The sequence below is a fragment of the Manihot esculenta genome, chromosome 8 (assembly GCF_001659605.2).
Source record: "Manihot esculenta cultivar AM560-2 chromosome 8, M.esculenta_v8, whole genome shotgun sequence".
Lineage (NCBI taxonomy): Eukaryota > Viridiplantae > Streptophyta > Magnoliopsida > Malpighiales > Euphorbiaceae > Manihot > Manihot esculenta.
In genome coordinates this window covers 7,703,971-7,729,880 of record NC_035168.2, presented here as the reverse complement: position 1 = coordinate 7,729,880, position 25,910 = coordinate 7,703,971, and the positions used below count along the sequence as shown (strand labels likewise).

Below are 25,910 nucleotides of genomic sequence, written 5' to 3'. Positions count from 1 at the left end.
GATGCATTTTTTACTCTTCATATCTTTAGACAATAATGCAAAGTATCAATTACTACTCTAAGTTAGTTGATCGTTTCTTTATTTTTAAGATGTAAAAAAAAAAAAGTAAGTTTTTAATTTAAATATTTCTATCTATTATTGTAAAATTTATGCATATTCGATATTAATTTATGTATGTTTTGTATAAAAAAAATTCGACTCTCATATATTTTTTTTTTGCAATATTTTTTTTACTTACCAAATATGCATCCATTATTTTCACACTCATATAATCTAATATTTCTCGTATTAACTTCATAATATCATACGACAGGAGCATTCAACTACATTATTCAATCTTTTTTGGTAAAAATTAAAACCACTTATAGTTTAAAAGTAAACACTTGCTTTCTTATACTCTTTTTTTTTTTATAGAACAAACTCTTATTCAATAAGACACTCAATACAGTAGAGATAATAAATAAAACAATAAATAAAACGTTCACTTGAGCTTAACGTATAAATAATTAAACTCAAAGACTTACTTTTAAGAAATTAATATTATGCCTCAAATTTTAAAAAATGATAAATTCTCAATCAAATGGTTGTTATATTTGTAAGATTAAAAATAAATTTTTTTGTACTTCTAACATAAATATGGTTATTGATAGTATATTTGATGAAGGCGAGATCGAGCAATGTGTCCTGACGTGAACACTTAAGCAACGTCTCGATCTAATGGGTTGATTGTTGATCTGGGATTGATTCTATTTGGTCCCTCCATGTTTGATTCTGAGGAAGAAACTTGTGAGATAGAAAAAGGCAGTCAGAGATCCACTAGGATGTTTTCGGAGAGACCTTTCGACGTTCAAATTAGATAAAAAATTATTTGAAATTCATTAACATAGAAAGAAAATAAAAAAAATTAAATAACCACACATCAAGTTAAATAAAAAATTATTTGGGATTCATTAACATAGAAAAGAAAATAAAAAAAATTAAATAATAACACGTTGGTGAGAAATCTTTAAAGGGTGATATAGAGCAATTAGCTTTGGACTTTACAGTAAACTTGGACCGAACCTAACTTTTACTGCCGACATCCGATAGATATCCACGATAACTTTTTAATATTTTCGTAATTTTACATATTAAAATTTTATTTTTATTATATTCGACATTTTAAATTTTTATATCAAATAAATTTTTTTAGAATTAAATTAATTTTTTATAAATTAATAATAAATTATAATATAATCTTTAAAATTCTATTTAAATAATAAAATAAATAATAAAATAATATTAAATATATATTTTATTACAATAATATCATTTTTTTATTGATATCATTATTTACTCTCTATTTTTATTTTTATATAATATTATAAATATTAATAAAAATTTAAAATATAAAAAAATAAAATTTTATAATTTAAAATATATAATATTTTATTTTATTTAAAATATTATTAATAAAAAATAAAATTTTTTAAATATAAAAATTTATAATTTATAATATTAAATATAAATATTAGTGAAATATTTTAATATATATTATTTATACATTATATTTTGTATAATAAAAATTTATTTATAATACATATTTATTAATATAATATATTTAATATTATATATAATAAATATAAAATATATTTAATTTCAATATAAAGTTAAATTAAAAAATTATATATTTTATTAATAATATAAAATTTTAAAAATTATATTATTAATTTTTTAAAATTTAATTTAATAAGTTTTGAAATTTTATTATCTAAAGATTTAAAATATTATATATAAATGTGAATTCCTTAAAATTTAGATTTTTGTTTTCAAAACCCTTATTTATTCATCTCTCTCTCTCTCTCTCTCTCGTTTCCTTCTTTTCTCTCGAAGCCTTCTATCTCTCTGTCATTCTCTCTTTATTTCTTTCTCATTTCACATTGCTCTCTCCTTTCCTCCGACGGTTTCTGTGCATTGAATCTGGACCTCGCTCGAATCCAGATCATGCTCTGTCTCATATTGCCGACAACCTCATTCTCGCTGCTGTTCACTGACTGCAATTCAACCCATCCGCATGCCTTTGGCTGAGGTTTGTTCTTTTTCTTTTTGATTCACCTCTGTTCGTTGTTTGCTAGTTTACCACTATGCTGTAATGTACTTAGTGTAGGCATGTTGAGCTAGCTTATCGCACCAAAACAGTTTGATTTTAGGCTAAATTTGAAGGGCTACTGCTGATCATCACCTAAGGTTTACGAGTGAAGTTAGACAAGAAAATGATTTGCATTTTTTCAGCTGTGATTAGACCTGGTTAGGTGCAGTCAGCCCTTGAACCGGAATGGTTAAACGTAGAATCGGTTTGGCTTTATGGTTCAATGAATCAGACCGGCTCTGATCCAATACATGTATATTTAAAATAGGGGGCCAATAAGGGGCCTGCTGCTGAGGACCTAAATTGGAACCTACTATAACCGGCGGTTCGAATCGTTAGTTCTAATCTGGATGTTTTGGGTTGGATTTTTTTTTTCTTCCTCTTTTTAAATTGATATTGTATTCCTCTTATTTTTCTAAAGTAGAAATTAAATTAATCAAACTAAATTTATTCATTATAAAATAATCTGAATTATTGAGTTTTATTTTTTTTATTTTATGTGTGAATAACTTTTATTAATTTTGATATTTGGATGATGTTTAAATGACGTTTAAATATTTGGATATTTAAAATTTCAGATATATTTGAATGATTTGATCATTAAATTGTGTTTATTTGTGTAAAATAATTTGTATTTAAAAAGAATTTTTCGTAAATTTAGTAAAACAAATTTTTAATAAAATAATCTATTTTTTATTATTTAATTTTAATTTAAAAAATAAAATACATTAATAAATTTATATAAAAGGGTTGTAATAAAATTCTCAAATAGTAAAAAATAATTTTTTTTAAAAAAAGCAAGTCATTTTTTTAAAAGTGATTTAATTTTTTTTTTTCAGAAAAATATTTTTTATTAATTCATTTTATATTTTCGGTTAACTAATTTTTTTAATATTTCAAATAATAAAAAATATATTTTTAAAAAATATTTTATTTGAATAAACGGAGTCTTAAATAATATTTATTAGTGTTGAGGACCTATTTGACAATAGTTATATATATATATATATATATATATATATATATATATATATATATATGATTTTATTAAAAATAGTAATAAAGTAAGTGATGATTAATTAAAAATAAAATATTGCTTTTAACTATTTTTTTAGTTAATACATAAAGAGTATTAATTTAAGAATAAAAGAAAAAATTATTCTGATTACCTTCGATTTATCTGCTCTTTGGCTTTGGGTAATTGTAATATTTCTGGTAACTAAAATTTCTTTATTTTCTAAATATTGTAAAATGATACAAAGTATTTTTGGGAGAGAGACAAAAATAAAAGAGAGAGAATTGAATTTTTTTATTATTATTATTATATATATAATGGGGAGAGAATAAAAATAAAAGAAAAGCATGCCAAAGAGAAAACCTTTTCTATTCATTTTAACTTAACAAATTTGCAATAAAAATTAATTTAAAGTTTGAGAAGTTCTAAAGAAAAAATTAAAATTGAGTGATAATAATTACCGGTAAAATTTAATCAAAGTTTTTTATAATAAATTTAAATTTTAAAAAGTTTTAAAAAAAGTAAATTAAAATTTAATGATATTTTAAAAATAATAAAAATAAAGGATGATGGCTGAAATTAGCCCACTTTGAAGATATCAAACGGATCATTATCCATATTTAACGTTTGTCCAGCTCCTATAGTGGTCGTAGCCCATTGTCTAGCCGTGTGGAAATCATATGATGGTTCGTTGGATTTCAAAAATTATCAAGTGACACCATGGGAGGAAAAAAAAAAAAAAGATATTACTTTATGCTCCTTCACTACTAGAACAAATGATAAAATTAGTAGCAAAAATTTTTTTGCTACTTGATGATCGCTGGAATTCTCCATTCCGTCCCAAGGCCGGGTTGACAATGACTGCCCCCTTTCGAGGGCCTCTAAGTCTTCTGAATGGGCCGGCCCAGTCCGTTCGGCGCTAATATCAAGATCTCCTCTGGGCCTCACTCCCAATCTCTCCTTCTAGTCCGCTCAAGAGGGAAAGAGATGACTAGCTCATTCGCCTAGTAGGTCCGTTCGCAAGCGTGCCAAGGAGAATTAAATGGCCGTTCAGCGTGGATCAGACATCTGACGCCTTGATACGTATGAATCCGTATAGCAGAGACAGGTGGCTCAATAAGAACAAGGCCGTTACACGTCACTGGCAGACAAAGTAAAAGAATAAAAGGAGAGAAGCCCCTTCCCCTTAGACCAAGCTTACAAACCCCTTGTAAAACCCTATTTTCTGAATCTCAGATCATCACTATTAAAAGTTAAATTTGCTACTATTGCATATTATTGGTATTAAATTATGCTTATGGGTATTTTTTTAGGTTGTTACTTAAAAGAAGATATTGACAATAATAAATACTGCTATTAAAATTTTTTTTTTATTAATATCCACAATTTTATTGTTAAATATTTTTATTAATATCCCCAAGTAAGATTAATAAAAATATATAATTAAATATTTAATCTACTTAAGTTATATAATTAAAATTACATATAATTTTTTAGTATTTAATTTAATTTATTAACTGTAATTAATTATTGATTAGTTTTTTTTTTTTGAAATTCAATTATTGATTAGTTATATGGTTAGTTATTTTTTATTCAGTTATTAGTTTAGTTGATTTAATTATTTTAAATCATTTAATTTTTTGTCTAATGCTTCATAGTTATTTATATATGGGTATAATTACATCAAATTGATACTTAAATTCTATAATTTTGTTTTTCTTTTACCTTATCGCATGAAATTATAGTTATATGAAATTATGTGAGTATAGATTTTTAGTTTATAGTTGCTTATATTCTATAATTTTAATATTTTTCACCTAATTGTATGAAATTATAGTTATATGTAATTACAAAATTCAATGGATTAATTACACCGTATGACATGCTATTTACTTGAATAGGAGTGCAATTACGTCAAATTAGAACCTAAATTACATAATTTCGATACTTTAATATAATTGCATAATTTTAGAGTTACATGAAAGCTTATATATAACTTGATTACAGAATATGATTTGGTAATTTTTTACATATAAATACAATATCAAATTAGAATCTGAATTACATAATTTTAGTATTTTTTATCTAACCACATGATAATAAAAACTCGTGAATATAACTTGATACAGTAGGATGGCTCGATAATTATTTGTATAGAACTTTAATAACATAATTTTAATGCTTTTGGCCTAATTGCATAAAATTAAAATTACACGAATATGACTTTTTTTTTTTTTTTGAAACAGGGGTGGAGGGAGTCTACACGAATATGACTTGTTATTTATGTTTATGAGTATAATTACATCAAAATTATAACTTGAACCATCGATACCCAATCTCAAGTAAAAATAAAAAATTGAATCTATTTATAATCTTCTATTAATTGGATCGTCCAATTAAAAATGATAAGAGAACACATAAGTCATTAAAAGTAGCTCAAAGATGCATATAAATATAGTATACCATTTAATTACTTTATTTTCTCTGTAAGAGGAAAAGAAAATTAAGAAACCTTGGATATCGGTAAAGCTATAAATATTATTAACCGAAAAAATAACTCTTACATCATGCGATTAAACTAAAAAAAACTGAAAAGTATTATTTCAATGCAGGCCGCAAGAGCGATACCAAATTGAGGTAAACTCTGAATACTAGATATGAACTCAAAATAACAGGGGTCAAGATCGGCTATGTAACAGCCCGAAAACCGAACTGTTACCGGCACTAGGATCCAGATCGACTTAAGGCCGCCTAGACCCGTAGTAAGCCTGCCGTGAACTCTGTGCACCTGTGAAATCCCATACATGATCATGCATTTTTTTGTAAAAATGTAAACTTTCTTTCTCCACGGCTTAACCTGTGCATACTCTATCTCTATACTGTAAAAACCTTGCCAGAGCTCTTATCTTAGCTCAAGGCAACTCATTCCCATATTATTGTTAAGCCTGGCTTTTTCATACATAACGTAAAACATTTTCATAAAAGGACCATGTACAACTCAAGGGATATCAACTCTTAAACATCAAGCACCATCTAAACACTACACATCACATTATCTCTTTTACATTTACGTGTCCATTCTAACTATTACATACTCTCTGTACATTCTTCCTGTACCCTTCTTACTCTTCATGAACTCAGAACCTGCAAAACTGGGGTTAGGGGAGAGGGGTGAGCTTCTATAGCCCAGTGAGTAGAACGTTAAAACAATTCATTAAACACATGCTCCCATGATATGCGTCACAGCACAAATCAATACACATCAAGGATGAGTTTGTCACCTATAGCCCTCTACATAACTCTTACACGGAATAAAAGATCAGTAATGCTCTGTGCCAGGGGCGATTAGGCCTCCCTGGACTTCAATTACTCTGTGCCACGGGCGATTAGGCCACACATGGACTTCAATTACTCTGTGCCACGGGCGATTAGGCCTCACATGGACTTTATGCACCTCTGGACATGCTCCTCTGAACATGCTACTCCTATCATGGTATAACATACTCTACTGAGGGCTAACGGATCATCCAACATTCATCCACATCATCACCAAGTTATGCAATGCAACGTTTTCGTGAATCCTAATGCAACATCCTATTATCTCATGGCATTAATAATGCATGTTTTATGCTCATATCTTTAAACACCATTAAAATCATGCATAGTTAGTCCCACTCACTTTTGGCTGACGCTGAACTGACTCTGCAGGTTCCGTAGCAATGCTCACTGCTGATCTCTCTGATCTCTCTGGTCCGTTCCTACATAATTGGACTCAGATGAGGAACCAAACTAACTCAAAACCTTTCTAGGAACTCCCCCAAAAGACCTCTAAAAGACCTTAGAACTATTACATGAAACATGAAAATACAAGCTGAACAGGGCACTTTCGGCGGCAGGTTCGGCGGCCGAAACTCCCCTCCAGAGACGAAACTCACCTACTTTCGGCGGCCGAACCTCTACTTTCGGCGGCCGAAAGTCACTTACTCTCCTTCGGGTGCACCTTCGGCATCCGAAAGTCTCGTCCAGAGACGAAACTCAACCTTCGGCGGCACTTTCGGCGGCCGAATGTGTATGACAGATCCGAAAGTCCAGCTTCCGGAAGCAGCCTTCGGCAGCCGAAGCCACCTCCTCAAGGCTTTCGGCGGCCGAAACTCCCTTCGGCGGCCGAACCTGGTTTCGCCCGAAGGGCAGAAACCTACTCTGCTTCATGCACAACTCCTCCTAACCTTCCCTCAACATGCACTTACAACTCCTCAACATGCATATACACTTGTACATGCTCAAAGGGGTCTAAAACTAGCCTATAACCCCAACAAACATAACACATAACATATAAACATGCTTGAACATCAACAACCCTCCTATAACCTAATCATGCATACTACCCCATAATCTTACATAAAACCTTTAAAAACCACATTAAAAGCTTAGGATCTATCCCTTACCTCTTGAACAACTTGAGGTTGGAGGATCCTAACGTGGAGATGTGAAGATTTTGGCTCTCCAAGCTCCAAACTCCAAAACTCACCCTTTTTGCTCAAAACTTCAAAACAACCAAAACTCATGGAAGATTTGAAGGAAAACTCAAAAATAAGGAAAGTCAACGTGGAGGAGGCTTGGCTCACCTTTGGCTGCTGGTGGGAGGAGAAATATCCCCCTCTCACCGACTCTCGGGCCTTTTATAGGTGGCTGGCCAGACCACCTTCGGCAGCCGAACGTGAAGCCGAATCCATGCAATGTTCGGCGGCCGAAACTCAACTTCGGCGGCCGAACCTGGCAAATCCTCCTTAGATCCTTTTATTTCAAAACTCATTTTTTTTCTTTATACCTAAAACATAAAACCTTCATAAAATACTTTAAAACATATGAAAACATATTAAAACTCTTCTTAAAACACTCTTTAAAACATATGTATTACCCTTCTAAAGAATTTCGACACCGGAGATTTCACCGGACTATAGGAATTCCGATGCCGAACTCTAGCCGGGTATTACATTCTCCCCCCCTTAAGAACATTCGTCCCCGAATGTTCCTCCTACATAGGTATCGCTGGAACTTAACTCCTGTATCTCCCCAGAGCTCTTCTTTAACTTGTAGTGGTTCACCTAAAACCTTTACCGTCAGAACCTCTTTATTTATTACTCTTTCTTTCTGTTGGATCATTTCTCTTATAGTGAACCTTCACTTACTTTGGGAACACCTTCAGCAATACCTAAACTCTCATCTAACCTTTATACTTGGCAACTTGACCACCTCCGTGTTCTTCTGCTTGTTTCTGAGTTACTTGCTCCAGAAACACTGGTGTGACTTCCATCTATGTCCTTCACGTACTCTAACTATCCATCCTTCATCGCCTATCTTCTAAACTTCGCAAGCTTTCGCTGCGCACTCTGGTTCTTGCCCTTCTCTCTTCATCTTTTCTATCTTGACTTCCTTTCTAACTCTTAACAGGTAGTATCCTTATACAACTGCTTCCAATCGTACAAGGTATTGAGGATTTATCCTTCGTTTCCCTTTATCCATACTAACCACTCTAGAGTGGGGTACTAGGTCGGATAAAACCCTTATCTACCAAAACTCTCAACTATACCCTTAACTCTCTTTCTCTTAACTTTACTCATGCTAAAACTTTCTTTCCTTCATATGCTATAACCCCTGATCATCCATACTATACTCTGTCCCTCAAAAGGACTATCTCTGATCCATCATAAACTCTAAACATATCTACCTTGTCCCTGTAGACTCGGCAGTAACACGAGTAGCTAGCCAACCCATCACTAGACTGACGTCTAAACAGTCCAATCTAGAACCATAGGGTTAGGTAGATGGCATCTACTCACCATTAACTAACTCTATCACTGATGGATCATCCTGGAGTCTGCTAACTCCACAACACTTTAAGCCCAGAAGCTATCTGACCTACTCTCTCTATATGGGTTTAGGAACCTCAAGGAAAAGGAATCCTCAGGGTTCAAACAGACATACCCCTTTTACTTCTCAACCTTATTAAACTCTCTTCCTCTTACTTTGATCTGACTCACTTACTCCTCTGTTCTCTTTCCTTATTCTTGCTCTTTTCTTACTTTTCTGACTCTTGCTCTTATTTTGATACTTACTCTACCTCTTCTTAGTCTTTCTCTTATCTTTTACTTACTCTTTCTCTTTTCTGCATAGTTCTAGAACCACAGAAGAAAAACATCAAAACTTTAACAGGCATACACATTAAAACGTCCAAGATGTAATTACCTGACACCCTGGTGTTAAACGTGTCTGCCTCTTGTTGTGTCATCGTGAAAATCCGGCCTGGAGCTGACGGACCTTCACCTCTGGGACCTACAGGTGAAGAAGTTGACCCTCTTCCTCTGCCTCTGCCTTGTGTCGTGGCCGGAGCCACTGGTCGTGGGACACTTCCCAAAATTGTCTGATGGGTCGGTGCCAATGAGGGCACAATGGGACACTCACGTGCTATGTGTCCCTCTTGGCCACATCTGTAGCATGCTGTCGTCCCAAACCGACAAACTCCTCTGTGCGATCTCCCGCACCTTAAACATTCCGCAACCTCTGTTCCTGAACTCAAGCCAACACCTGCTTCCAGACCTGACGTCGACTGATCCCAAAACTTACTCTTCTTTGATTTCCTAAGACCTCTTCCTCCCTTTTTACTCTTGGTAACTGCTTCGTTCAAAGAGGAGAGATCAACATCGCCTGCCTCTAGGTTTTTAGGACCTGAAGACTGTGCCACGGACTGCTTGATTGTCCCTTGTACAATGGCACTGGCCTCCATCTTTCTAGCTGCATCCACTATCGAGTGGAAACTCTCCTTTTCCGCCGGAAGAATCAAGGAGAAATACCTAGGATGTAACCTTGTGGCATATCTCCTTGCCTTCTTTTGATCCGTATCATACGCCTGTCCCACGTATGGTAACAATTCCAGGAACTTGTCCGTATACTCATCCACACTCATTTCTTCCGTTTGTCTGAGCTGCTCAAACTCTACTATCTTCATTTCCCTGGAACTGTCCGGAAAAGCCCATCCGGCAAACTCGTTCGCAAACTCTTCCCATGTCATACTATCTATCCTGGGGTCCACATAGTTTTTAAACCATTCTCTCGCTTTCTTACACCTCAACGTGAACCCTGCCATCTCTATGGCTCTGCAGTCATCTGCTCCTAGCTCACTCGTTATCATCCTGACTGCACTGAGATACTCAAAAGGATCATCTCCGGTATTAAACTTAGGAGCGTCCAACTTCAAGTACTCAGTCATCTTTACCTTACTTCCCCCTGAAGAACCTGGTTGTTGTACTTCCACCGCAGGGGTTACTGTTTCTGGTGGTGGTGGAGGTACTGTTTCTCTTGGTTCAGACTGTGATGGACTTGGTTGAAAAGGTGGGGGTGGATACATGTAATAGGGTGGATAAAAAGAAGGATATGGCATATAAGGCATGTAGGGTGGATATGGGGCGTAGCTGGAGTAATCCGACGTACTTCCCATCGGATACTCGGGGCCCTGTGCTCCTCTCTGAGACTCCCCCATACCTTCCTCAGACCTTCTCACACCCATGCTCTCATCTTCTCTTTGCTCTTCTTCTACAGCTTCTCTTACTTCCTCTAATCTTCCTCCTCTACTTACTCCTCTTCTACTCTCGTCCGGCGACCTCCTAGGGTCTCGTGACGTTCCCTCCCTGTTTAACCTATGTGTCCTTGTCCTTGGAACTGCAGGAGGACGAGCAGCTGTACTCTCACTTTCAGGTGGTACTCTAGTCAATCTCGCGGATCGACGGGTTCCTCGCATCTTAACTCTCTGGAAAACAGCACATAGCATACACATCAATAACTTATAATCCATGTGGAACACATGAACTTCTAGCATACATCACATATATACGAATGCACATGCATCAATCATGGCATTTCACATCATCATATAGACAGGACTATTATCCTATCCTAATGGACATGTTTTCCTATGGTGCTTGACTCACTCTACTCTCTGTGAACCCATCTCTAACCATCTAGGTCCGACCATGTGAACCTAACTGCTCTGATACCACTCTGTAACAGCCCGAAAACCGAACTGTTACCGGCACTAGGATCCAGATCGACTTAAGGCCGCCTAGACCCGTAGTAAGCCTGCCGTGAACTCTGTGCACCTGTGAAATCCCATACATGATCATGCATTTTTTTGTAAAAATGTAAACTTTCTTTCTCCACGGCTTAACCTGTGCATACTCTATCTCTATACTGTAAAAACCTTGCCAGAGCTCTTATCTTAGCTCAAGGCAACTCATTCCCATATTATTGTTAAGCCTGGCTTTTTCATACATAACGTAAAACATTTTCATAAAAGGACCATGTACAACTCAAGGGATATCAACTCTTAAACATCAAGCACCATCTAAACACTACACATCACATTATCTCTTTTACATTTACGTGTCCATTCTAACTATTACATACTCTCTGTACATTCTTCCTGTACCCTTCTTACTCTTCATGAACTCAGAACCTGCAAAACTGGGGTTAGGGGAGAGGGGTGAGCTTCTATAGCCCAGTGAGTAGAACTTTAAAACAATTCATTAAACACATGCTCCCATGATATGCGTCACATCACAAATCAATACACATCAAGGATGAGTTTGTCACCTATAGCCCTCTACATAACTCTTACACGGAATAAAAGATCAGTAATGCTCTGTGCCAGGGGCGATTAGGCCTCCCTGGACTTCAATTACTCTGTGCCACGGGCGATTAGGCCACACATGGACTTCAATTACTCTGTGCCACGGGCGATTAGGCCTCACATGGACTTTATGCACCTCTGAACATGCTACTCCTATCATGGTATAACATACTCTACTGAGGGCTAACGGATCATCCAACATTCATCCACATCATCACCAAGTTATGCAATGCAACGTTTTCGTGAATCCTAATGCAACATCCTATTATCTCATGGCATTAATAATGCATGTTTTATGCTCATATCTTTAAACACCATTAAAATCATGCATAGTTAGTCCCACTCACTTTTGGCTGACGCTGAACTGACTCTGCAGGTTCCGTAGCAATGCTCACTGCTGATCTCTCTGATCTCTCTGGTCCGTTCCTACATAATTGGACTCAGATGAGGAACCAAACTAACTCAAAACCTTTCTAGGAACTCCCCCAAAAGACCTCTAAAAGACCTTAGAACTATTACATGAAACATGAAAATACAAGCTGAACAGGGCACTTTCGGCGGCAGGTTCGGCGGCCGAAACTCCCCTCCAGAGACGAAACTCACCTACTTTCGGCGGCCGAACCTCTACTTTCGGCGGCCGAAAGTCACTTACTCTCCTTCGGGTGCACCTTCGGCATCCGAAAGTCTCGTCCAGAGACGAAACTCAACCTTCGGCGGCACTTTCGGCGGCCGAATGTGTATGACAGATCCGAAAGTCCAGCTTCCGGAAGCAGCCTTCGGCAGCCGAAGCCACCTCCTCAAGGCTTTCGGCGGCCGAAACTCCCTTCGGCGGCCGAACCTGGTTTCGCCCGAAGGGCAGAAACCTACTCTGCTTCATGCACAACTCCTCCTAACCTTCCCTCAACATGCACTTACAACTCCTCAACATGCATATACACTTGTACATGCTCAAAGGGGTCTAAAACTAGCCTATAACCCCAACAAACATAACACATAACATATAAACATGCTTGAACATCAACAACCCTCCTATAACCTAATCATGCATACTACCCCATAATCTTACATAAAACCTTTAAAAACCACATTAAAAGCTTAGGATCTATCCCTTACCTCTTGAACAACTTGAGGTTGGAGGATCCTAACGTGGAGATGTGAAGATTTTGGCTCTCCAAGCTCCAAACTCCAAAACTCACCCTTTTTGCTCAAAACTTCAAAACAACCAAAACTCATGGAAGATTTGAAGGAAAACTCAAAAATAAGGAAAGTCAACGTGGAGGAGGCTTGGCTCACCTTTGGCTGCTGGTGGGAGGAGAAATATCCCCCTCTCACCGACTCTCGGGCCTTTTATAGGTGGCTGGCCAGACCACCTTCGGCAGCCGAACGTGAAGCCGAATCCATGCAATGTTCGGCGGCCGAAACTCAACTTCGGCGGCCGAACCTGGCAAATCCTCCTTAGATCCTTTTATTTCAAAACTCATTTTTTTTCTTTATACCTAAAACATAAAACCTTCATAAAATACTTTAAAACATATGAAAACATATTAAAACTCTTCTTAAAACACTCTTTAAAACATATGTATTACCCTTCTAAAGAATTTCGACACCGGAGATTTCACCGGACTATAGGAATTCCGATGCCGAACTCTAGCCGGGTATGACAGGCTAGTGAGACAATCTGGGATATTAGTACAATTACATCAAATTACATAATTTTAATATTTTTTACCAACATAAAATTATAGGATTAGGTGTGCTTGATACTGAAAATACTAATTTGCACATAGCTGAGCATATTCTTTCTTTTGATATACCTGTACTTAATTCTATGGGTTTATTTTGCCTCACCAAGAGGAAAAAAAAATTGTATTTTGTCCTCTAGGACCTAACATTCCACCACGATCGCGTTTATTTCGAACAGAGGACAAGTCATTATCAATTTTGAAGGTGATAACGAGGTCAGGTATAAAATTTTTCTCCATTATGATATATATGCTTGCAAAAGAATAAGTGATGGTGCCTTAACCCAATTGCAATTATATGATGATGTAACAGCCCGGAAACCGAACTGCTACCGGCATTAGGATTCAGATCGACTTAAGGTCGCCGGGACCCGTAGTAAGCCTGCTATACTGTCTGTGTACCTGTGATATCCCACACATAATCATACATTTTCTGTAAAAACATAAAACTTTTCTGTACTCCACGGCTTAACCTGTGCATGCACTATAACTCTGCTATTTTATCCCCACGCTAGGCGGATATAACTCATAATGTTAAGCCTGGTTTTCTCATAAACATACAATGTAAATAAAATACTGATCATGTGTATACACAAAGGGATTACACCTCTTCTAAGTCAAGCACAAGTCTATACATTACACACTACACCATCTCTTTCCAATTACATGTCCACACTAGCTAGTACAAAACTCTTCTTCTTCCACACTCTGCTGGACGCCCCTCTGAACTCTGAACCTGCACAACTGGGGTTAGGGGAGAGGGATGAGCTATACAAGCCCAATGAGTAGAACTATAAAACATGGTATTAAAACATGATCTCATGGAATGCATCACATCACAGACATTTCATCTCAAGGATAGACATGACCACCAAAATTCTCAGTGGGAGGATGCCTGGCCTAGCCAGGTCTGACAACCTCAATTTGCCTGGCCCGGCCAGGTCTTACAAACTCTGCTCGCCTGGCCTAGCCAGGTCTTACGATAATCTGCTGCCTGGCCTAGCCAGGTCTTACCTACAGAAGGCTGCCTGGCCCGGCCAGGTCTTACACAGAGCTAGGGCTATTGGGGTCACCTTGGTCCATCCATCTCATCATATACATCGTAGTATGCAATGCAATGCGCCATATTCGTGAAACTAGTGCAATCAACCTACTATAATCATCATGATGCATGAAGCATGCTAAAAGCAGTTTAGTTCTGAAAAGAGAAGTTCCACTCACCTTTGGTAGACTCTGAACTAACTCTGCAGGTGCAGTACTCACTGCTGACTTCCCTGATTCCTCTGGTCCGTACCTACACAGGTGGACTGAAATGAGGGACCAAACTAACTCAAGACCATCTCTAAGAAACTGCCCTCCAGAGACGAAACTCATGCATGTTCGGCGGCACCTTCGGCAGCCGAAAGTCTCGTCCAGAGACGAAACGCAACCTTCGGCGGCACTTTCGGCGGCCGAACCTTGCCTCCAGAGACGAAAGTCCAAATGTTCGGGGGCAAGCTTTGGCAGCCGAAACTGCCTCCATAAGGGGTTCGGCGGCCGAACCTGGCTTTGCCCGTTGGGCAGAACCCTGCTCTGTTTCATGCAAACCTCACCCAAAAACTTATCCACATGCATAGCAACTACTCCCAACTAGCACATACCATATAACATGCATAAAGAGGTCCAAAACTAGCCTAACACCTCAAACAAACATAGCAAACAACACTTAAACATGCTTGAACACCAAATCATGCACAACCTCAACCGAAAACCTATTCATGCATACTCACCATACAACTCCCATAAAACCTTCAAAAACCATCAAAGAAGGTCAAGATCAACCCTTACCTCCTTCAGAACTTGAGGATGAGGGATCCTGACGTGGAGATATGAAGAAAACCTCTTCCAAAGCTCCAAACTTCCAAACTTGCTATTTGTGCTCAAAACCTTCAAAACACACCAAAACTCTTAAAACCCTTAAAAGATTTGGTGAAAAACATGAAAAACATGAAAAACATGAAAGTCAACGTGGGAGAGGCTTGACCTCACCTCTGGCTGCAAGTGGAGGAGAAATATCCTCCTTCCACCGACCCTTGGCCCTTTTATAGGTGGCTGGCCAGACCACCTTCGGCAGCCGAAAGAGAACCCGAAACCATGCAATGTTCGGCGGCCGAAAGTGACCTTCGGCGGCCGAACCTTTGCATTTCGCCCTTGTTGCTTTTCTTTCACAACTCATTTCCTTTAACACTTTAAAACATGTAAAACTCTTAAAAACACATGAAACATATGTCTTACCCTTCTCGAGGGTCCGACACCCGAAATTCCCCTGAACTACAGGAATTCCGATGCCGGACTCAAGCCGGGTATTACATTCTCCCCCCCTTAAGAACATTCGTCCCCGAATGTTCCTCAAACAACGAAACACATATACACATTTAAAAAGGGGAAAACTAGCTAACTAACCTCAAAACAGATATGGGTATTGCTGGAACATGGACTCTCGTGTCTCCCAGGTGCACTCTTCTAAGTTGTGGTGGTTCCACAGGACTTTCACCATTGGTATCTCCTTGTTCCGCAACTTTCTGATCTGTGTGTCCAAGATCCATACTGGCTGTTCTTCATAAGTGAGATCTCCAAGGATCTCTACATCAGGTTCACTGAGAACCTTCTCTGGATCTGACACATATTTCCTCAACATAGAAACATAGAATACCGGGTGAATTCTTTCCATCGATGCAGGTAAGTCCAGCTTATACGACACATTCCCGATCCGTTGCAAAATCTCAAAAGGACCAATGTACCGTGGAGCTAGTTTACCTTTCTTTCCAAATCGAACCACTCCTTTCATCGGATACACCTTTAGCAATACCATATCCCCCTCCTGGAATTCTATCTGCTTCCTGCGGATGTCTGCATAGCTTTTTTGTCTGCTAACAGCTGTTCTGATCCTCTCTCTGGTGATAGGCACCAACTTGCTGGTAATCTCAACTAACTCTGGCCCTGCAAAAGCCTTCTCTCCAACCTCTTCCCAGCAAACAGGTGTTCTGCACTTCCGTCCATACAGAGCTTCATAAGGGGCCATCCCTATGCTAGCATGATGGCTGTTGTTGTAGGCAAACTCCACCAGAGGTAGATGCTGCCTCCAAGAACCGCCAAAGTCTAACACACACATGCGCAACATATCTTCAATCGTTTGGATGGTCCTCTCTGACTGACCGTCTATTTGCGGATGGAAAGCAGTACTGAAATCCAATCTTGTGCCCATAGCAGCTTGCAGACTCCGCCAAAACCTGGAGGTGAACTGAGGTCCTCTATCTGATACAATCGACACTGGAACTCCATGCAACTTTACTATCTCATCCACATACACCTGCGCTAGTTTGTCCACAGAATAGTTACTCCTGACTGGAATGAAGTGGGCAGATTTAGTGAGTCTATCCACAATCACCCATATGGAGTCTAACCTGTTGGACGTCGCCGGTAACCCCACTACAAAATCCATAGCTATGTTCTCCCATTTCCACTCTGGAATCGGCAGTGGGTTAAGCATTCCAGCCGGCTTCTGGTGCTCTAGCTTCACCCTTTGACATGTCTCGCAGGCTGACACAAACTGTGCCACTTCTTTCTTCATTGCTGGCCACCAATACACCCTTCTTAGATCTTGATACATCTTGGTGGCTCTAGGATGAACGCTATACCTTGCATTATGAGCTTCCCTCATAATGTCTTCCTTCAAACTGCTATCATCGGGTACACATAATCTCTTACCGTGACGAAGAATCCCCTCACTGTCAAATCTAAACTCTGCACTGTTGCCAGACTGAACAGTCCTGGCAATCTTCACTAACTCAGGGTCTTCGTGCTGTTTCAGAGCCACTTGCTCGAGAAACACTAGTGTAACTCTCATCTGTGCAATCAAAGCACCTGTACTAGATAACTGCAACTGTAGCCCTTCATCCATGAGTCTGTAAAAGTCCTTCACCACCGGTCTTCCCTTTACTGAAATGTGGGATAAGCTGCCAAGTGACTTCCAGCTTAAGGCATCAGCTACAACATTAGCCTTACCCGGATGATACTGGATCTTGCAATCGTAATCACTGAGCACTTCTACCCACCGTCTCTGCCTCAAGTTCAGCTCTCTCTGACTCAAGATGTGCTGCAGGCTCTTATGATCTATGTAGATCTCACACTTGACCCCATAGAGGTAATGCCTCCACATCTTAAGTGCAAAGATAACAGCTGCCATCTCAAGATCGTGTGTCGGGTAGTTCAGCTCGTGCTTCTTCAGCTGTCTAGAAGCATAAGCTATCACTCTGTCTTTCTGCATCAACACACAACCTAATCCCACTCGAGATGCATCACAGAACACTGTGAAGTCTTCATCACTGATTGGCAGAGCTAACACCGGTGCTGAAGTCAACCGTCTCTTCAGCTCTTCAAAACTCTCATTACATGCCTCTGACCATACAAACTTCTGATTCTTTCTGGTCAGTCTGGTCATAGGAGCAGCTATCTTCGAAAAGTCCTGCACGAACCTCCGATAGTAGCCTGCCAAACCCAGAAAACTCTTGATCTCTGTCACTGTAGTGGGTATAGGCCAGTCGGCTACTGCCTCTACCTTTTTGGGATCTACTGCTATTCCTTCCTCTGATACTACATGTCCCAAAAAGGCAATGCTCCTTAGCCAGAACTCACACTTGGAGAACTTGGCATACAAGCCATGCTCTCTCAAGGTCTGTAGCACTATTCGCAGATGCTGGGCATGTTCCTCTACATCCCTGGAGTACACTAAGATATCATCTATAAAGACAATCACAAAGCGATCCAGGTACTCTCTGAAAACTCTATTCATGAGATCCATGAATGCTGCAGGGGCGTTAGTCAACCCGAACGGCATTACTAGGAACTCATAATGCCCATATCTGGTCCTGAACGCAGTCTTGGATACATCTCCTTCCCTGATCTTCAACTGGTGGTATCCGGATCTCAGATCTATCTTCGAAAAACAACATGCTCCTGCCAGCTGGTCAAATAGATCATCGATCCTGGGTAAAGGATACTTGTTCTTGGTAGTGACCTTGTTCAACTGCCTGTAGTCGACACAAAGTCGAAGAGGTCCATCCTTCTTCCTGACAAACAGTACTGGAGCACCCCAGAGTGAGGTACTCGGGCGGATGAAACCCTTGTCTACCAAATCCTGCAACTGCTCTTTCAACTCTCTCAGCTCTGCTGGTGCCATCCTGTAGGGAGGAATAGAGATCGGTCTGGTACCAGGCATCAATTCGATCTCGAACTCTATTTTCCTATCAGGTGGTAGTCCTGGAAGCTCTTCAGGAAACACATCTGGGAACTCTCGAACCACTGGTACGGAGGACGGTTCCCTAACCTGACCGTCTAGCTCCCTCACATGAGCTATGAACCCCTGACAACCTCTCCTCAACAACTTACGAGCCTGAAGGGCTGATATCAAGCCCCTAGGTGTCCCCCTCCTATCTCTTCTGAAGACACACTCTGATCCATCCTGGTCTCTGAAACTAACTACCTTGTCTCTGCAGTTCAAGGTAGCATTGTACATAGATAACCAATCCATCCCTAGAATGACATCAAAATCTGTCAACGCTAGAACCACCAGGTCAGCTGGAAGGTATCTACTCTCTATGCACCCTGGACTGAACCGACAGACTGACTCTGCCAAAGATGGATCACACTTGGGTCCACTAACCCGAAGAGGACACTCTAACTCGGAGACCATCAGACCCAACCTCTCAGCGGCGCTCGAAGAAATGAAAGAGTGAGAAGCACCGGAGTCCATCAAAGCATACACCTTTGAACACCCAATGATGAGATTACCTGACACCACTGTGTTCGAAGTGTCTGCCTCCTGCTGAGTCATGGTGAAAATCCGTGCTGGGGCTGACGGACCTGCACCTCGGGAACCCATCCCTGATGAAGAGGCTGCCCCTCTTCCTCTACCTCTACCACTACCTTGTGGTACGGCTGAAGCTGCTGGCTGTGCTACACTGCCTGAGGTCATCTGCTGGGATGGTGCAACCAAAGTCGCCTGAGGACATTCCCGTGCATAATGTCCTTCCTGCCCACATCTATAGCAGGCTGTAGATCCCAACATACAAGCTCCTCTGTGCTGTCTTCCACACCTCTTGCAAACTGGAACATCTGCGCCAGAGCTGGAGCCGCTACTCATTCCCAGACCCGACTTAATCCTGCTCCAGACCTTGCCCCTTTTTCCTCTGAGTTTATCCCATCTCTTCTTGCTCACACTTGTTGTACTTTGTGAGGAGGAACCTGGTTTAACACCAGAAGACTGTGCCCTTGGCTGCTTAACTACTCCCTGTAATATGGCACTGGCCTCCATCTTCCGAGCAGCATCCACAATGGAGTGAAAACTCTCCTTCTCCGCGTGGAGAATCAAGGAGAAATACCTGGGATGAAGCCTCGTGGCATATCTCTTTGCCTTCTTCTGATCCGTATCATACGCCTGACCCACGTATGGTAACAATTCCAGGAACTTATCTGTATATTCATCAACGCTCATCTCCTCCATCTGTCTCAACTGTTCAAACTCCACAACCTTGAGCTCCCTGGAACTGTCAGGAAAAGCCCACCCAGCAAACTCATTGGCGAACTCTTCCCATGTCATACTGTCTATTCTGGGGTCCACATAGTTCTTGAACCATTCTTTGGCTTTCTTGCATTTCAACGTGAACCCTGCCATCTCAATGGCTCTGCTGTCATCTGCTCCCAACTCACTTGTTATCATTCTGACTGCACTGAGATACTCAAAGGGATCATCTCCCGTGTTGAATTTAGGAGCATCCAACTTTAAGTACTCCGTCATCTTCACTTTGTTTCCCCCTGAAGCATTGGGTTGTTGTGCTTCCACAACAGGGGCTACTGGTTCAGGTGGTGGTGGAGGTACTGTTTCTCTTGCTTCAGGCTGTACTGGACTTGAATGAAAAGGTGGGGGTGGATACATGTGATATGGTGGATAGAAGGAAGGATAGGGCATATATGGCATGTAGGGTGGATATGGGGCGAAGCTAGAGTCATCCGACGTGCCTCCCATCGGATACCCTGGGCCCTGTGGATAGGGTGGATAACCAAACCCCGAGGCCTGTGCGCCTCCCTGGGACTCCCCCATACCTTCTTCTGCCCTTCCCACACCCATGCTTTCATCTCTACTCTGATCCCCCTCCATAGCAACTCTCTCTTCTCCTCTTCTGCTCTCGTCAGAAGACCTTCTAGGGTCTCGTGACTTTCCTTCCCTGCTTGACCTGTGAGATCTTGCCCTTGGCAATGCAGGTGGACGAGCAGCTATTCCCTCACTTTCAGGTGGGACTCCGGTCAATCTCGCGGATCGACGAGTTCCTCGCATCTTAACTTTCTAGAAAACAACACATAACAGAGCACATAAACAACACATATAAAAGAATGCACATGCATGAATCATGGCATTTCACATCATCCTATAGACAGGACTCAACATCCTATCCTAGTGGACATGTTTGCCTATTGTGCTTGACCCACTAGCATCTATATGAGCCCAACTCTATCTCTATAGGTCCGACCATGTGAACCTAGGGCTCTGATACCAATCTGTAACAGCCCGGAAACCGAACTGCTACCGGCCCTAGGATCCAGATCGACTTAAGGTCGCCGGGACCCGTAGTAAGCCTGTTATACTGTCTGTGTACCTGTGATATCCCACACATAATCATACATTTTCTGTAAAAACATAAAACTTTTCTGTACTCCACGGCTTAACCTGTGCATGCACTATAACTCTGCTATTTTATCCCCACGCTAGGCGGATATAACTCATAATGTTAAGCCTGGTTTTCTCATAAACATACAATGTAAATAAAATACTGATCATGTGTATACACAAAGGGATTACACCTCTTCTAAGTCAAGCACAAGTCTATACATTACACACTACACCATCTCTTTCCAATTACATGTCCACACTAGCTAGTACAAAACTCTTCTTCTTCCACACTCTGTTGGACGCCCCTCTGAACCTGCACAACTGGGGTTAGGGGAGAGGGATGAGCTATACAAGCCCAATGAGTAGAACTATAAAACATGGTATTAAAACATGATCTCATGGAATGCATCACATCACAGACATTTCATCTCAAGGATAGACATGACCACCAAAATTCCCACTGGGAGGATGCCTGGCCTAGCCAGGTCTGACAACCTCAATTTGCCTGGCCCGGCCAGGTCTTACAAACTCTGCTCGCCTGGCCCAGCCAGGTCTTACGATAATCTGCTGCCTGGCCTAGTCAGGTCTTACCTACAGAAGGCTGCCTGGCCCGGCCAGGTCTTACACAGAGCTAGGGCTATTGGGGTCGCCTTGGTCCATCCATCTCATCATATACATCGTAGTATGCAATGCAATGCGCCATATTCGTGAAACTAGTGCAATCAATCTACTATAATCATCATGATGCATGAAGCATGCTAAAAGCAGTTTAGTTCTGAAAAGAGAAGTTCCACTCACCTCTGGTAGACTCTGAACTAACTCTGCAGGTGTAGTACTCACTGCTGACTTCCCTGATTCCTCTGGTCCGTACCTATACAGGTGGACTGAAATGAGGGACCAAACTAACTCAAGACCATCTCTAAGAAACTGCCCTCCAGAGACGAAACTCATGCATGTTCGGCGGCACCATCTGCAGCCGAAAGTCTCGTCCAGAGACGAAACGCAACCTTCGGCGGCACTTTCGGCGGCCGACCTTGCCTCCAGAGACGAAAGTCCAAATGTTCGGGGGCAAGCTTTGGCAGCCGAAACTGCCTCCACAAGGGGTTCGGCGGCCGAACCTGGCTTTGCCCGTTGGGCAGAACCCTGCTCTGTTTCATGCAAACCTCACCCAAAAACTTATCCACATGCATAGCAACTACTCCCAACTAGCACATACCATATAACATGCATAAAGAGGTCCAAAACTAGCCTAACACCTCAAACAAACATAGCAAACAACACTTAAACATGCTTGAACACCAAATCATGCACAACCTCAACCGAAAACCTATTCATGCATACTCACCATACAACTCCCATAAAACCTTCAAAAACCATCAAAGAAGGTCAGGATCAACCCTTACCTCCTTCAGAACTTGAGGATGAGGGATCCTGACGTGGAGATATGAAGAAAACCTCTTCCAAAGCTCCAAACTTCCAAACTTGCTATTTGTGCTCAAAACCTTCAAAACACACCAAAACTCTTAAAACCCTTGAAAGATTTGGTGAAAAACATGAAAAACATGAAAAACATGAAAGTCAACGTGGGAGAGGCTTGACCTCACCTCTGGCTGCAAGTGGAGGAGAAATATCCTCCTTCCACCGACCCTTGGCCCTTTTATAGGTGGCTGGCCAGACCACCTTCGGCAGTCGAAGGAGAACCCGAAACCATGCAATGTTCGGCGGCCGAAAGTGACCTTCGGCGGCCGAACCTTTGCATTTCGCCCTTGTTGCTTTTCTTTCACAACTCATTTCCTTTAACACTTTAAAACATGTAAAACTCTTAAAAACACATGAAACATATGTCTTACCCTTCTCGAGGGTCCGACACCCGAAATTCCACTGAACTACAGGAATTCCGATGCCGGACTCAAGCCGGGTATTACAGATGAGGTTTATGCTTTGATTGACAATATTGAGTGGAGAAAGTTTTTTGTCATAAACTGTCCTTCCTATGTTAAACTATGCTGTGAGTTTTATGCCACCTATGAATTTTCTTTTAATGTGCAGATTTTCAATTTAAATATGCCTATAATTCATTTTAAATTGCAGAATAAAATGGTCAATTGTTCAGTCACAGGTTTTAATTTGCATTTAGGTGTTTATAATAATGAATATATTAAAACTGCTGAGTATCTAGACTCATTGTGTGATTACCCGGCTGGTTAGAATCTAATTTTGGCATATAAAGAATTAACAGGGAAACCTGAGTTTGAATTTAAGGGTGGAAAATCTAAAGCTAATGATATCCAGAGCTCTGCCCTTAGATACATGCACAAGTTCCTTTGTTATATATTTTTGGAAAAAATAAAGATCCCACCAAACTAACAAAATATGAGCTCTTCTTTTTATGGTATATATTAAATAAAAGGAAAGTTAATTTTGGTTTTTGCCTCCCAGTTTAAAAGTGTATCTGATGTTGGGTGTGATATATAGCTAGATTCTGTGATTTCTATGCTAGCTATAGGATTAGGTGTGCTTGACACTGAAAATACTGATTTGCACATAGCTGAGCATATTCTTCCTCTTGATATACCTGTACTTAATTTTATGGACTTACTTTGCCTCAATGAGAGGAAAGAAATTGTATTTTGTCCTCCAGATCCTATCATTATACCACAATCGCGTTTATTTTAGACAGAGGACAAGTCAGCCCCAGCTTTCTCAACAGCACCTCCAGAACCTAGTGATCAAGCCCGCCTAGCTAAAATTGAGGCGAAATGTACCACATTGATGTAAAGTTGGATGTCATCCTCTCTCACTTGGAGATGCCCATACTCCAGCCACCAACAGCCTGAGTTTTAGGCAACTTACTCCTCAGGCAAGTTCTTTTTACTCACTTTTTGCTAATTTGCTTATAAACTTCCCCCGTTACTTGAATTTTTTCCACATTGAGGACAATGTGAGAAGTAAGTATAGGGGGGGAGAAGTGACTGGAATAGAAGTATTTTTTGTTTTTGTTGTGTTGGTTGATATATATATTTTTCTGCTATGTTCTGCATATTTCTCTTCTGTTATGCTGATTCTGCATAATTTTTTCTGCTGAGTGCTAGAGGCTTGCCTAAGCCCATACTCTTGCCCTGTTTTTTCTATTTCTCAGCAATTTCTTAGCACCTGCACTTGCTGATTTGTTTTTTTTTTTAATTATCATATTTTAATTTCTCTGTTTTCGAGGTTTATTATTTTTAAAAAATATATTAGTTCCTACTTGCCATAAGAAGTTTAATATGTGCTTATCACATATTCAAGTTTTTATACCATTTGTATACTAGCCTAAATAGAATAAATTCATCCTTGTTCATTTTGTTAGTCTTGTTTTTAAGGCTTATTTTGAAAACTTATGAAGTATGGCCCTTATTTTAATAGTTAATAATGAATGCATATTCTTTTAAATGAGTTGCTGCCCTTTGTTAAGAATGACTTTAAGGACATTGTCTAGACCATATATTTATGTTAAGGGGGTTCTGCATCAATAGCAAGAAAAGAAAAGAAAAAGCAAAAATCAGAAATTAATGCACTCTTATGACCCACTCCTCTAGTTATTTGGTTACTTGGTTATCAACCCGATGGCCTAAGTAGTGTAGTACTTGGTGACCCATTAAGATGATTCTATATAGAAAAATCAGTGTTTGGGAGAGTATCACCTCTTTTGGACCGTTTAAAAACTCGCCTCATGCCTTTAGTTAGGTGATCATAAGTGGAACTAGTAGCCATCTGAACTGAATAACCTGGGGCAAGTGGCTCAGTAAGCATTTATTTCACGTTCACTTTATCGGTTTCAGGCAAGATATAGTAGGAAGTGTAATAAGACTTATCAAAGTCTTTAAATTTTGTTGGTCTAGTCAAGAGTTTTTAAGAGTTTATTCTTTCAAAATGCCAGTTTAATATTATATGGTATTCTAATATTTTGTGTGCTTGAAGTTGAATTGAGGATCAACTTTATGTTTTGAGAAACAAGCTTTAAACATGAAATTTGTTAAAGTGAACTTTGGTGAAATTAAGCTATTTCTGCTATTATCCTATTGCACGACAATTTGGTTTGTTTTGGACAACTTAAGTTTTAAATGGTTGAGGACAGGGCTGTATTTTATTGTTATTTTGAATTTCTATGCTTGAGGACAAACAAAGGTGCAAGTGTGGAGGAATCTGATAAGTTGCAAAATTCATCACTTTTTCCATATTAAATTCCATGATTTTGCTATAATCTTGATGAAAACAATTGATTTTTACTTGAAATTTAATTTTGGACAGGTTTATGAGCAAAAATTGAGAAAAGGAACAAAAAGAGGCTGAATTAGAAGTTTTTCTAACTGGAGGGTACAACCTTGCCCAAGGCTGTAGCCCAAGGCGATGGAAAACTCCAGAATTCTAATTTTCCAACTGTAATTTCGATTTTTCCAACTGTACAGAGTAGGGCTGAGCAGTATTCGGTTCGAACCGAAAAACCGACTGAACCGAATTAATTTCAAAATTCAGTTCGGTTTTTTATTCAATTCAGTTCGGTTCGGTTTTTAATTTTAAAAATTTCAGTTATTTCAGTTCGGTTCGGTTTTGATCAGAAAAAAATCAAAAAACCGAACCGAACCGATTAGTCATAA

The 25,910-nt window shown here is 39.6% G+C and overlaps 1 long non-coding RNA gene across 2 annotated transcripts; it reads left to right on the top strand.

Annotated features, from left to right (window-relative positions):
• The first annotated feature begins 1,829 nt into the window (after positions 1 to 1,829).
• LOC110607862 lies at positions 1,830 to 25,805 on the top strand. 2 transcript variants are annotated; one of them, XR_006351628.1, is made up of 2 exons: positions 1,830 to 2,068; positions 23,915 to 25,805. It is a non-coding gene; the product is annotated as an uncharacterized LOC110607862 (long non-coding RNA). The 2 variants fall into 2 exon arrangements; XR_002486789.2 differs by lacking the exon at positions 23,915 to 25,805 and adding an exon at positions 2,147 to 2,495.
• The last annotated feature ends 105 nt before the right edge of the window (positions 25,806 to 25,910 follow it).